A 15,285-nucleotide genomic window follows, 5' to 3' on the forward strand; every position below is an offset into this window, starting at 1 on the left:
TCCAGAGGGTGACTCCTGACCCTGTCTGGGAGCAGGTGCCTTCCTAGTACCGGGCTGCAAATATAAGTTGGCTGGCAAAACAAAATACACTGTTTCCTTGTACTTTTATATTCTTTGGATGTCAGGAAACAGAGCTGAGTCTTTATTTCCTGCCCTTCAGCCAGGGGAGGTGGGGGAAACTGGAGGTGCTTGTAGAGAAATGCAAGAAAGAGGCAGATCACAAAGATACACAACAGCCTCAGGAATCAATAGCATTTTATTACAAGATTCAAATGCTGCTGCACTCCCAATCTTACAAAAAAAAATAGCCTCTTTATTTGCTTTTTGCCTGAGAAAAACACCTGTGAAAAAAGAATGGGAGAGAACCGGGGAGAGGGGGCAGGTGTATTCATGTCAGTTCTGATTTTCAAAGAACAAAGGCTTTATTTATATATAAATAAATGGGAAACATTCAGCATGCTTTGTTTTTCCCCTGCTCACTCCCAATCCCTCACTCTGAATGCATTAATACATACACCTTCAGCACATTCAGGCTCTTCATGTTGCCATGGAACTGAAACCTTTGCAGTTTAGACGGTGCTGTACGCCAGGAAGCATACTGTTCTTACACTTCCTATAACAGAAACAAAATCACTGAATAGCATTAACTCCCTTAGCATTTAAGGCATTCAGTGTCTTTCCTGTCTGCTCATCTTCACACAGAGTTTGCTTTTTCTATCTCGCCACATGCAAATGAAACGCATTTGGCGTAGCTGTTCTCCTCTTCATGAAGTCAAGAGCTCACACTGAGCACGCTACAGTAGGTCCACAAGGCTATGGACTTTCCCCTTTCTGTAAGAGACTGCAGGCACACAGCAGCTGAGATGAAGGCTGAAGAAAGCATACATAATATGATATGTATGTGGATATAGTAAACTATCATCTATCAAGGTAGTATTTAAGCAGATTTTTGAAACCTAGTTAACAGATTTATTGCTAATGCTCTTGATGCTCCTTCTGAGTATTCTTTCATACTCATTTGTCCAGATACCCAAGTTACAGTATAAAGCTCCTGCAGCAGGCTCTAGATCTTTCTAAACATTTTTTCATAACCTAGGCTAGTGGGCGTCCAACAGTAAGTACAGCTTTGGGCACTTCAGTTAGAGAAAAAAATAAGTCAACATAACTCTGTGTTATCTAAAGACTCAGTGATTACCTTCAGCAGATCTGAGCTTTTTTTGCCAAAGCTTCTAAAAATGTCTGTACACACATAGCAAATAGATAGATTTTTATGTTTAAAGAAAAAACAAGGTACACAAATATCAAAGTTCATTGTAAAAAGATTGCCATAATAAATAAACAAATGAACAAATAATCATTCATGTACATAAACATTGGACCCGTACCTGCAAAAACAGCTGGAAGCCTGTCTGTGGGCTGAAGCCAGCTTGAGGCTTTTTTGTCCAAAGCTAAATATTTGCATAGTATTGAGCTCAAAATTAAAGCGTTTGCTGAAGAGACTTGCTGACTTGTGTATACGGAAAAACAAGAGGCAATTTAGCTTCCCTGCACATGGGGGTAGATTCCTGGGATGCCTTCTCCATCCCATGAATTCCTGGACAGTAGAAAGACAGACAGACTACCAGTTGGGGAATTCCCCTCTTGCTTTCCAGGGGAATTTGTGTGAGGGTTGGACAGAAAGGCAAAACTCAAGTAGTTATTTTATCAAGAAGGTGCTTGTTGCTTAGGTGCCTGCTCCTCGACCACCTGGTAACACTCCTTCCTTTTAGCATCACTCCTAGCACATAAAAGATCCATTCATCCAGCCCCTCCATCCAAGTAGGTTTGCCCAGTTTCTGTGGCACAAGCAACCTCCTCCTGGCCAGCAGCTCTGGACAACTGGGTCAGCTCACCAGCTCTGGCAGTTTGCTGCCTTAAGGACATGGGCTGGGACCTACTCCTAGAGGGCTACTCTGAGGAAGGGTTTGGTCCCCAGTGTCATGCTCATTTCCCAGTAGAAGACACAAAAGCACCGCTGTCTTTCTGCCTGGGACAGAGAAAAGTGGCTGGTTCCCCATTCCCAGGTGCTAGTGGATACACACTAGACCCTGCAAGCACCTGCACCTTCAGGTCCCCCCTCCAGCCCTCTGCCAAGGGAAGAGCCATATTGGCAGAATAAGCTCTTTCTCCTCCTTTCACCGGCAGCAAACATCTGACAGTCACACATCTCTATCGCTACGTCCATTATCCTGGGTTTACATAAGGCTCCTGCTACTAGTTTTCTCCTTCAGGAAAATGTATATTGTGCTATGCTGAAAGGCCAGTGCAATGTCAAGAGCATTAAAAAGACTCCAGGGACTGATTAGAGTCAAAAGGGAAAGGATTTATGATGGTTAATAAAGTTAAATCTGCAAAAGTTCTGCTTATTCTTTCCAAATGCAGGTAACCAGATCTTACAGGAAAAATTATTAAACTGTTGCAAGTTATTACTGTCCCCTCTGAAAGAAAACCTACGTTTTGAAGCTCCCCAGTTCACCACAGAGCCTATGCCGATCTCAAGAAGAGGAAGGCCTGGGACTTAGCGGAGCAGCAAGGACCTTGGTACCAAGAGATCTCTTCAGCATGTCACCCCATGAGTCCCCAGTGGGTCTGCACCCTGACTGCTCCTGTGACACCAGCCTCCAGTCAGTAGCTGGAATGAGGCTGGGACTCCCACCCACCACTGAGCACCACACTGTGCTTCAGCAAGGCGCACGGTCAGATGGGGAAGGAAAAGTTCCCCCTCTGTCAGTACTGCAAGTCTACATGGGAGAAAAACGAATCAAAGGAAGAGCCTGCCTCTCATTCTTAGTCCAGTGTAACAGGCACCTTTTGATGAAGAATGCAACCTAACTGGGGTCTATAGGACTGCTCTAAAACTTGTTTTATATATCATGCACAAAAGTTGACAAAATTTTACAGTACGTTAATGATTTTCCACATTGAGATAACACCAGCAAGAGAGGGCAAAGGAAAGTGGAGGGCCAAATTTTTTTTAAAACTATTGGGAATGTTCTATCTATATCTAAATTACATGCACTTTATTGGATCTCAAGTTTTCATTTTTCTACCACTTAATAATCACAAATACATTATATATGCCCTTTCCATTTTGCCATTCTTTCACTATATTACATCAGATTTAATTTCCTGTGGAGGTATGTAATGTTTTCAGCTGTGACCACCTCAGAAGCTTTTCTGTAATAAGCAGAGCCTCATCCTTCTGCAAGACAATCTTTTATGAGCTATGCTCCTGCTCTGAAATGTTTGCAATGCTGTATGAGAACTGGCAAAAGAGGAAAACCAAAATAACACCCAAAGAGAAAAATGAACATGAAAACCTTCACTTCCTTCTGCCTCCTGCATTCACTCGTCAAAGGAAATTTCAGTTCGATGTAGGTACATGACAAATCCATGAAGGTTATTACTGCATATCAGAAAAAGCTTCACAAGGTGTGAGACACAGAATCCCTTGCTCGACAGCTCATTAAAGCACAGCAGCAAGACAGCTGCTTGCTCTTTGTGCCCAGGGAACACAAGAGATTGGCAAGCAGTCACCATTCTTACAACCACCTCTTTCTGCCATCTGCCCTCAGCTCTCTGTGAGGTCCCCTCCACTGGCAAAAAGCTGCATTCCACCAAAAAAGTGAAAATGTCAACTAAGACACATCTCCATGCTTTTCATGATGACATACCCGTAGTGGTAAGAAAGCAGACCGGCTGGCCTGGTGGGCCATAGCCAGACCACTGCCCCTGCAGAACATAAAATTCATCTCCTTCCAACCAGCTTTCCATTACCAATGTTCTCACACACACCAAAATAACTTATTCACAAAAAATGTGTATCAACAAACCATTCCAAACATTTAAAAATTAATCAACCCAGAAGAAACGAGAGAGATTATTATTGATATATTCCTCCAGACAAGGTGCTTCTGTATGAATGATAGAAGAGGTATATGAACAAAAGCACAGAAAAAGTCTGCAAAGGGTCATCTTAATGATACTTGGCCAGCAAAGGGTGGCGACACAGGCATGCTAGAAACCCTGACAACCCAAGCAGAATCAATGCTCTCTCACTTCAAAGGGACATGTCGCCTCAAGGAGCTTCTTTTCAAAGTGACCTAGTCCAGCCAGATTTGGAAACTTCTTCACCATTCAGCACACAAGTCACCCAAGTTGTGAACTGCTTTCCCAAACCACACTAAGTTGATTGATTTCCTTGCTCCCTGTAAGTCTTTTATTTTGCTTTCCCTCTCTGACATCACTGATGCAGCAGCAAATCATTCACATGTATGACAAACACTGTCTTCAAAATCATATATAAAAATGCAGCACATTAAATCCAGATATATACTTTTGCAGCATTCATCTTTCCTCATCACTATAACTTCTGAAGCTAGACAAGCATTTTTAATAATTGAATCCTCTTTTAGCTTATTTTGGCAATCCATTTCCTTGTAATTCTGTTTTACACCTTGAGTACTGTGTCCAGTTCTGGGCCCCTCAGTTTAGGAAAGATGTTGAATTGCTGGAGCATGTCCAGAGAAGGGCAACGAGGCTGGGGAGAGGCCTTGAGCACAAGCCCTATGAGGAGAGGCTGAGGGAGCTGGGACTGTTTAGCCTGGAGAAGAGGAGGCTCAGGGGTGACCTCATTGCTGTCTACAACTACCTGAAGGGAGGTTGTAGCCAGGAGGAGGTTGGTCTCTTCTCCCAGGCAACCAGCACCAGAACAAGAGGACACAGTCTCAAGCTGCACCAGGGGAGGTTTAGGCTGGAGGTGAGGAGAAAGTTCTTCACAGAGTGGTTGGCCATTGGAATGTGCTGCCCAGGGAGGTGGTGGAGTCACCATCCCTGGAGGTGTTCAAGAGGGGATTGGACGTGGCACTTGGTGCCATGGTTTAGATAGTCATGAGGTTTAGGGTGACAGGTTGGACTCGATGATCTTTGAGGTCTCTTCCAGCCTTCTTGATTCTATGATTCTATCTTTAATACTTTATTTCTAAAAAGAGCTAATCGGTAAAAAACATCCCATACAGGAAACATTACTCAAAAATCTCAGTAAAATTCAGCTCCCATCAGCATGAAGAAACATGCTTCACCAGTTTCAGTGAGGGCTTCATCAGAGCCAAAAATCAGATGAAGATGCTCCATGCTAACATTTATGTGGTGTGCTACAAACTGCTTCAGAACGTAAAACAATGATGTAACCACTCTCATAAAACCAGTTTGGTCATGGTTTTACAGGACCTGAGTGTGTGTTAACAATTTCAAGCAAGAACAGTAGAAAAGAAAAATGTGCTAGTTATCAGTGACCTTACATTTTTAGCCTTGTAGGTCATAAATTAAATAGCCTCCCTCCACTAGATGTGGGTCTCAACCTCGAATTTTTTATATAGGGTGAGTAAAAAAGGTCTGATATATGGATTTAATTCCTATTGAAATCTTGGTCAAAGATAGTGGGTGATTTAAAGCTAAACATCAAGGGAATAACTGCCATCATCTGGCTGAGTTTGGTAAAATGGAGTTAATTTGCACGTCTTTAGGGATTCACTGGTGTGTGAAATTAAACTAATTTAGATTGACCAGAAATTGAAAATGGAATGAAGGAGAAAAGCAATTAAAGACCTTTCTTAAATGCAAAAACAGTACTCCTTGAAGTGCAGCAACACAGTGAAAGTATAGAACACTTCACACTATTGCTCCCATCCCCTCCTGCTTGAGGAAGAGAACAGTCTGTGTATCTGCATATCTGCACTGTACCAGTATAACTTCATCCAAAGGGAACATTAGTAGAACATTTCTACCGATATCTGTAAATACATTTTAGAGTTGAAACTGTTCACTATTCTGCATACAGACCAGGCCCAGCTGATAAACATCTGCTGGAGCAGCTCAGTGGAACTGATAGTACATGTGGCTTAACGTTTACTTCAACGACTTTTAGCACCTTCATGTTATTGTTTCTGTGTTGCGCCAACAAGCAGTGGTTAAGGTAAGATGCAGACATTCACATACCGTGTACTTATGAATAACTGGTTCCCAGAGATGTGGCAGTGATAACATTGTCATCATACGATTCGAAGTAGCTTGCTGTAGATCACATATCAGAAGAGGGTCCAACCTGAAAACACAACAAATCCAGATAGTAAAATCATCATATCCAGGTTTACATCAAGCATTTGTTTTCACATATTCCACCTTTGCATGAACAGGGTCTATGCTCTTCTCAGGCTTACAGAAAATATTTTGCTGTTCACAATGGCAAGCAAAAGTGTCCTGCTGTAGCCAAACTGTTTTGGCCCACTGATGCAAACCAGATTTCAGGCATGATATTAAAGCAACGAAAACTCATTTTCAATGCTAACACAGAAGCTGTAACTCTCTGGCAGACTGATACAGAATTTCAGTTTTCCCATTTGTCAAGTCCTTTACAAGCACATAATTTCTTTCACCAGTGCACTGCCAGTTTACTTCCACCTTTCCATTTTTAACATTTATTTTTTAGTATTCAAAATCACTGGTTTAGAAGAACACACAACATCGGAGCTCCCTCATTAACTGTTCTCTTGAGATCAAGGGTTCCTACAGGTGACTACAGTCACCTTGTTTATAATCACTGAATCATTTCAAATCACTTGATGGGTGAGCCTGGTTTTAAATAACTTTTTATATATTGTAGGCAACCAATGCAGATATGGAAAAAGGGCTTGTATTAGCAGCACTGTCTCCAATGACAAGACACAGTAATCAAACAAATTTTCCAATTTAAGAATCAAAAAAAGTGTTTATTATTGAAACAAATGGTAAAATCACAACTGATTGCAAAAAACACAGGTGTGGGCAATGTGAAAGCAAACAGCATTAAATAAAGAAAACTCTCTTGGACTGTGTATCCCTGTAACTAATTGTTAGAAACAAGAATTAAGAAACTCTTGATTCTTAATTATACTGACTCATCCTGCAATGCACAAGGGTGTGGATAAAGCTATAAATCACAGTTATTGATACAAAAGGCAAATTAATTTGGTTCCCTCTATTTTGAAAATGTGAATAATATGACATAGGATACTCAGAAATGCACCCCGACACATACACAGACACACCCACAGCAGTAAGAAGTCACATCAGAGATAAAGCTGGGGCCATATCTTCTTAAATCAAACCTCCCCAAACAGGAGCTGATCCTCCTGCTCTACAAGCTGCATGTCATCCTAGAGTAAGAGGAAGTCTGGTAAACAACAAAGAATTTTTAAAAACTTATGCTTTTACATTTCAGCCACAGGTTACATTTTTTAAATTACTCTAATGCTTCTTTGACTCTTCAGAACCCCAAGGCTTGGCTTTTGCCTTCATTATGCTTCACTGGCCAGCCACAGTGTTATGAAGTTCACTAGCATGATATACATCTTCATCTGCTGCCACCTAAGCAAGTCAGTGTACTCCATATTTGGTCTTCAATATCAAGTATAAATCTTTGTAAAGTATAAGTTAGGAAAAACATACTTTGTGGTCTAAAACAAGAAAACAAAAACAAACCAGAATCAGCACAGAGTAACAGACATACGTTTAAGTATACACATACTTAAATGCCAGACACTAAGATGAGTTGCTGAGCCACAGCACAGGAACCAGCAGTAGTGAGCAAGATGGTGGAGCAGTAACTTTCAACAGTGCCCAGCAGCAGCCCCAGCTGGCAGAAGGTAGGGTGCTCTGCTGTGCCCCATCACTAGGATTTCAGCAGCACTCCTCTTCATCAGGGAGAGCCCCATCCCTCCCAGCAGGCAGGCAGGCAGGCAGCTCTTCTAGCTCTGTACTGGGGCCAGGGGAGTTCCTACGCTGCCCAACTGCAGTACACTGGGGCTCGTACGCTGGTGCTGGTGCTGAGGCACCATCGCATTCATTCAGCTGCCCCCACTCTATAACCCCAGCAGTGGCTCCTTTCCTTTCCCTCACAGACACCTCTGATTGCTCAAGCAACAGATGGCTCACTGGGAAATTCTTGGAGGTCTGACGTATGTGAATCCAGCTTGGGGCTACCGGTAAGTGCGTGCACGTGTTGGCTGACACAGGGAGAACCAAGCATACACATGCTGGCAGGGCTGCACCACCAAATGTGCTGGGGACTCAGTGTGAGCCAAACTGGCTGGCTGCAGGCACTTGCAGTACAGCTGAACTGCAGAACTGCTAGTACTTTGGACCTAACAAACAGGGGCTTCAGAGCATGAACATGGGGAAAACACTCACCTGCCTGGGAAGTTCTGCCAGAAAACACACACAGAGGGCTCACCAGGCCCTTGTTTCCAGAAATGCCAAAAGATGGCCAGGTATCTGCATTCTCAGATACACAGAGGTACAACGGAATAATTTGAAAGATTTGGCGGACAGCTTTGACTTGCAAAGTACAGTTAGAATTTTTAAGGAGCATTCATCCCCAACGTTCTACATCCAGGCTTGATGTTATAAAGGAGTTTCTCTAAATCAGACATTTTTCTGAGTGTTAAATAGATCCATTCTATTGAACTGCTTAAATTTTGCTTCCTACTAGCTCAGTTTTACGTACAAAAGCAATTCTTTCTCAACTCAACTCATTGAAAGCTTAAAAAGAGTCTTCTCTCCCAGAAAAATCATTTGTAGCTTCCTCCTCACAAAAGGATGCTGCTAAACATGGCCAGCTGTCTTCAACAGGAAAATACAATAGTATTTTCTTCAACAGTAAGACATGGAACTCACTCTTTTTCTGCTTACAGATTCATTTGGAGTAATTTAATCCACCTGTCCCTAACGACTGCACCTAATAACCTAACTTGCATCACTTCATTTTCCTTTTAAAAAGCTACGAGAACTTTTTAGGTAATTAATTTAAACATTTTTTTCTTCGTTTTTTTTTCTTGCTGTCTGTTAATCGTACTGTTGGAAAATTAATAAAAAAAGAAGCCCTAAATCACCACATGAATCAAAAAGAATCACCATGAAGTAGCTACACCATGAACAGAAACATATTGCAATACATGAAACCAAGTGAAATGCAGCCTTTCATCTCTAGTGAATCAGTAGCCATCGCCAGCTACCATTGGCTTTCTGCTATTCAGTATCCTGTAGGAAGAGAGTTCGTAATGCTCCATTTGATTCTCTTGTGCTCAGATTTCATCACTGAATCTTTAACCTATGCTTTGGCCAGGTCAAAGGCATGGTCTAGATTTTCGAGGACACAAGCTAATGCTCCATTTCCAGTGCTTGCTCCATCTGTGCCCACAGTTGAGATGGAGAGATCTCAGAGACTGTGTAGGAGAAAGCCAAAACAGCTCAAAGCAAACCACTTCTGGTGGAGTAAAGAAGGATGGACTAAGCAGCTACTACAAGTTGAACTCATGAACCTGATAACTTTCAAGGTCTTTCACAAAGTTCACAAAGTTCCTTCTGACAGAGACTTCCCAGTGCCTTTCCTTCAGTGAAAAAGACGTATCACGGTCCCAAAAATACACTTAGAAATTGCCAGTCCTAGAAGAGCCTCTTTAAAGCAAAGTGTGGTGGTTTGGGGCCAGACAGATCGTCTCTTGCCCCGAAAGGGACAAAAGAATGAGACACACACAAACGGATTGGAGAGTGATGGAAAGTTTAAATGGAAAAGCGATTGGTGAAGCTACAGAGAACTACAAACTACAAAGCATAGTGACAAAGAGTATCCCAAAGCATACAGAACCCCTCACAGAATTCCCAAAGGCTTCCCAATCCTTCCCTTCCTCCCACCTGAGGGTAAACCCAAACCCCCCAGGGCTCTTTCTTCCCCCTCCCGCTGCTAGGCAAGTCTCAGGCTGGCCAGGACTGACACTGCCCCCCCCCCCTCCATTCTCCTCCTGGCATTAGGCCTAGACAGGCCTAAGAGGCCTTGAGGATACTCCCCCGGCATTACCCGATAAGAGAGGACATCTCCCAGGGGAGCAGAGAGGGAAGAAAGAGGAAGAGAATGACTTTGCAGATGGCCCTATAGGGCACAGGATTTATGGGTAGAAATACGTCGTTTCCTGTGTTCACCCCTGTGGGTGGGCACCCAGGACACCAGAGGTGTGTCTCATGTAGCAGTAGCAGGGAGCACCCAGCCTAAACTGCCACACAAAGACAAAGTCTTTCTAGGTGAGGCAGAAGCATGGAAGCCACTGTGAAATCCAAAAACAGAAATTATATAGAAGGTATTTAAGTATGTGGTTCTGGCAATTATGGAAATAGTTAGTGTTGACAGGAATACACTGGGGGCCCAGCCCTTGAAATCTTGGTGGGAAAGATTTGGTAGTAAACATACAAATCAATATAGCCTCTGCAGAAAGACAGCATTGCATGAAAATAAACACAGTTCCTGTCTGAACTGTTTATTTTCTATGGTGGTAATCCCCAGTGCCATCAATTAAGACCTTTGTTTTCACAAGTAATATTTTAAGGAAATGCAAACATTAGGCACAGTTAGAAAAAATAATGGAAGCTGAAATGTAATTTTTGTTATCAACTTATCTGCACACAAATGTGCCATTGCTTCTCAAAACTGAGTCTATCAGTCTTAAGACTATTCTAAAACTGTTATTTATAAATGTTAAACTACCAACAAGCTACTCTCTCACCACAAGGAACTCCTTTCTGACAATGAAGTACAGCAGTGAAGAAGCAAATATGCAATCTTATGCATTATAAATATTCAGATTAATGCCCACTGCATAGTCACACCAACAGAGCTGAAGACCTGCACAGAGAGTGTCTAAAGTCCATAAATACTCATCCGATTGTCTCTGATGCGATATACTTCACCAGCACTACTTAATTAATCAGGTGTATTGTTCTTTTCCGCACTATTGCTTGCTTTGACCTCTCTTTTTTTTTTTCTTTTCTTTTTCTTACTGTGTTTTTAATTCTGCCTCTCATTTTCATGAATGTTACTGATCACGAAATATATTGAGAGTGACAGACAGTAAACATTACTGGAGGCTGTTGCTCTTGGACTGTGATGTGGATGACCATCCAGAGGCTGGTATATAAGCTCAGAGGAAGGTCACTTGAATACCCAACCTTCAAAGACCAATGCTTTGAAAAACAATCTCAGAAATCAAGATCTAACACCAAGATTACTTCATTTCTATTTCTATCCCAGATGCAGTAACAGAACTTTCATTTCAAAGAAGAAAAGTTATAAACAGACTACGTTGTCAAATGCAACAGTAGATGCTGCGGCTATGAAAGCATGAGAAAAAACACTCATTCCCTAACATCACGAGTACAGGTGAGAGACATGCAAGAAAAGGCAGCCAGAGAATCAGTCTAAAAATGTTAAAAGAGATCTGATCACTAATCAGAGACAGAAACCCATCTGAGAGTCACAACTGTTTCTGCAAGGCTCTGAAAGGCAGAATTAAATTGACTTAGTATTATAGTAAAAAATTAATTTTATTAGCTGACATTAAGCAGGATAAGTTTGTGGTACCATGTTGCTCTGACAAGCTGTCTCCAGAAGAGTAAGTGGAAGGTAAAATTTTATTTTTCAGGATGAGATTACAGCTGCGCACTAAGACAAAAGGTAACAGTGTGTCTGCTGAGGGCAGCTTAATATTGATGTTAGAGAACTTATTGTGGCCTTCCAGTATCTGAAGAGGGCCTACAAGAAAGCTGGTGTGGAACTTTTTAGGGTGTCAGGTAGTGGATCCAAGCTAGAGGAGGGTAGGTTTAGATTAGATGTTAGGAAAAAGTTCTTCACCATAAGGATGGTGAGACCCTGGAACAGGTTGTCCAGGGAGATGGTGGAAGCCCCATCCCTGGAAGTTTTTAAGGCCAGGCTGGATGTGGCTCTGGGCAACCTGATCTAGTGGAAGGTGTCCCTGCCCATGGCAGGGGGGATGGAACTAGATGACTCTTGAGTTCCCTTCCAACCCTGACAATTCCATGATTCTGTGATTTCGTCTCACGCTATAAAAGGACATGATGTTATGAGCCAGAAGTGTGAGTTTCAGATTCTACACATTTATTCATATGGCTGTGCAGCTTCCTCTCTTTCTAGTGTTGTCATTTATGTGAGAAGAGAGCCTTAGTATAACCACTGGCAGGAGTCTTCTCTAGCTTCTCTCAATCACAGCCATCCCCTGGAAAACCTGCAATACTCTAGGTGCAATTTTTTAATTTTTATTTGTACGAGGCCATGTTGATCCAGAGTTGGAAAAATGAGATCTGTGCAGGAGGCAGTTTCTGTGCCAGCCTGGCAGGCTGCCAGATCTGCTAGCTGCTGCATACTTGTTGTCATTGTTATGGGGTCACCCACAGCATCCTTGCTCTGCTCCCAGCATCTACCAAGACTTCTGCCACCCTCTCTACCTGACAAGCACCTACAAGTCACGGTGCAGTCTGCAAGCAGAATGTTGATGGTTGACAGAGAATAAAGCACACAGAAACTATGGCCATAATCTAAAGGCACATAGTGACAACTGAAGAATTGATGGTAAAATGCATAAGAGATACAAATTAAGTGACTCCCCAAGAAGACTTGAAGGAAATGGAATAATCCATTTCAAAGCAAGAGTCCCCTGCATATGAGAACTAACAAGCTTTGCCTTCTCATGCTTCCTTCTATTTAACAATAAATTTAGTTCTGGGGAAAGGCATCTCACTGATACTGCTTCTTTGCAAAGCTGGTATATGCCTCCTGTGACGAAGGAAGCCACTCTTCATATCGCTTATGTGAATGCATATCTGTCACACCAGAACCAAGCCAGATTAACCAGGTGAGACAGAGAGGCTTTTACCATCCCATTAGCAAGTCATCAGGGAGATGTTCCTCCATCACCACACAACTGCAAAGCAACATAAGCTCTCAATTTAGGCTGCCAGTGCTGCTCCTCCTCCCCTGTCTCCTCTCACCTGGAGCATATCTAGGCTGTGTAACCTTGTATAGCAGTTCCCAGATTTTAAGAACAAGAACAACAGATTGTATGCTCTTCTCTGACACCACATTAATCACCCTACTTAATGATGACTTCTGCTGATAAACCACCCTGCATACCTAACCATCCTCCCCAGTGGCTGCATCTAGAGTAACAAATTAAAGATGTCCTTTACCACACCCTGCCACAATGTAATCCACCAGCAGAGACAAAGCCACTGAGAACAGAAGCTAGAATTTAGTGATGAAAACCAGCAGGAATCAAGAGACCTCAGTTATGCTAGTCATTTGATGAGTGACTTTGAATCTCTCAGTCTCCATTCTTTCATAGTTACAGAATATAACGATATTTCTTTTCAGCTACACTGAGAACTACAGATACAAGAAAGACAATCCTTATTACTAGTGTGCATCTACATTGCCTATTACTATATACATAACTACAGATAAGAAGTGCCTTCAGCTAAACAAACACTGCTACAGAGAACATATGATTTTGTAGTATTAATTCTTAATTATTTCACTCTCTTACAGGAAACTCAAGTCCACAGCTGAGCAAGAATAAAGACACAAGATCTTCATGATAAGAAAAGCAAAACAATGGCCTGACATGACCTAATGAAAGCACAGGATACTGCCCCCCCAGCGTAGAAATCTCCTTATTCCAAAACTTCCTTTCAAGTGCTCTGAATACATTACTAAACAAAGAAACAAGAAATTCACTTTTGCAAGGCAGCAACATTTTCTTAAAGTAGAGGCATCTGACGTTATTCCATAAATCTCCCACAAAATCAATGTGCTTTATGTTAGATGGGATCTTCAAACTTCCGAAAAAAACCCAAATTTACGTCTGAATCACAACACTAAGATACATGTAATAAACTTCAGATATATCAAAAGCTTCACTGCAAAAAGGTTTGCTGAAGATTTAATATGGAGCTAAAGGCTTACACAGTATGGCAAGACTGACCTCTGTGCTGCTAAGTGATGTTTGGTGCTGGGAGTGCTACCAGTTCATAGAACTTGAGAAACAGACTGGGCTCTTTGCTGCCACAGATTTAATATTTGACCATGGAGAGCATTTCACAATCTGTCTCTGTCTCTGATTCTTCTGATAATACTTCTTTCCTCTCTTCATCTATCAGATACTTATACTGTAAATTCAGTATGTCTGACGATATAAAGACAAGGAAGCCTACATCTTCACAGAAGACTTTAGACATTACCACAGGGGAAATTATAGCTGCTATAATAAAAAAACAAACCACATATATCACACAATTCTAACTTCATTTTACCATTTTACCATATAACACACAATTCTAATTTCATTTTACCATTTTCACAGTTTCCTACCCAGAAAATACTCTCAAAGGAATAAATTCTTCATCCCAAGATCTCTTTTGTAGCCTTGCTTAATATGTTAAAAAAGCCTGTAATCACACAGTGTGTAATGTTACTCCCATATCTACCTGTCTGTCTTCCCCTAATTATTTCCCTACAGATATTTAACTAAGAGGTAGGAACCTCAGAATTACTCGGTTGCCAGAAGCTCCTTCCAATTCCAGCTTGTGCTCAAAGAGGCAAGAGAGAGATGGTCAGCATCCATATTAAGGGAAAAACCTTCCATACTGACAGTACAGAATCCACAGATGAAACAGATGTACAGAGATGCAAAACGGTGTCGGAAGCTGAGGTTCACAAGTACAGGTGCACCCATACAGCTAAACGGAAGTGGGGAAGTAGGAAAGCTCGAGTACTGCAGAATGCTGCTCAAGAGCATGCCTTCAACGTGGTTTTGGACCATTCCTACATGTTCTCATGAGACAAGCCTGTCGTCAGGAGGGCTGCCTTAGCAGCACAGATGTGACCTAGCCAGAGTGTCCTGGCCATCATTTCAAAAGCCAGACCTTTGCCTCCTTTTACAGAGCAGCCTAACCACAGCCAGGAACTGCACCAAAAAGACAGGCACTTACAGGCAGCTGGGGTTCATTACGTCTGCTGCATGCCTAAAAAATGGAGGCATTTTCTAGTGTATCTGGGTGGGTGCAGTACTAAAAGAGCAGAAAACCAGAGGAGAGGGAAGTTTGTCAAATATACACATGTGCTATTGCCTCACAGCAACGCCTCCATGACCTCCTCTCCCACCCGTCTTCCATCTTTGACCTGAAGTTGAATGTCGGTATCTAAAAGCACCGACTGGGTGATAGCCCTGCTAGAGTTGTTTTTGGAGCTGAGCTTTGCTACCTGGTGTGCAGCTGCTTCAGACCAAGTGCCCAGCCCTCCCCATGACTCCCTGCCACATCCTTCCACACCAGGCACTCCCAAATAGTCTCTTCTGAGTCTCATATTAT

General features: G+C 42.2%; 1 long non-coding RNA gene across 1 annotated transcript in view; it reads right to left on the bottom strand.

The window, feature by feature from the left end:
- Positions 1-460: 460 nt before the first annotated feature.
- The window catches only part of LOC128980196 (uncharacterized), a 42,194-nt gene continuing 27,369 nt past the window's right edge, over positions 461-15,285 (bottom strand). Inside the window, exons 2-3 of the long non-coding RNA XR_008489470.1 lie at positions 6,037-6,142; positions 461-613 (exon numbers count right to left, since the gene is read on the bottom strand). This is a non-coding gene — a long non-coding RNA (uncharacterized LOC128980196). The remainder of the gene's footprint in view (positions 614-6,036; positions 6,143-15,285) is intronic.

This window comes from Indicator indicator, chromosome 2 (genome assembly GCF_027791375.1).
Source record: "Indicator indicator isolate 239-I01 chromosome 2, UM_Iind_1.1, whole genome shotgun sequence".
Taxonomy (NCBI): Eukaryota; Metazoa; Chordata; class Aves; order Piciformes; family Indicatoridae; genus Indicator; species Indicator indicator.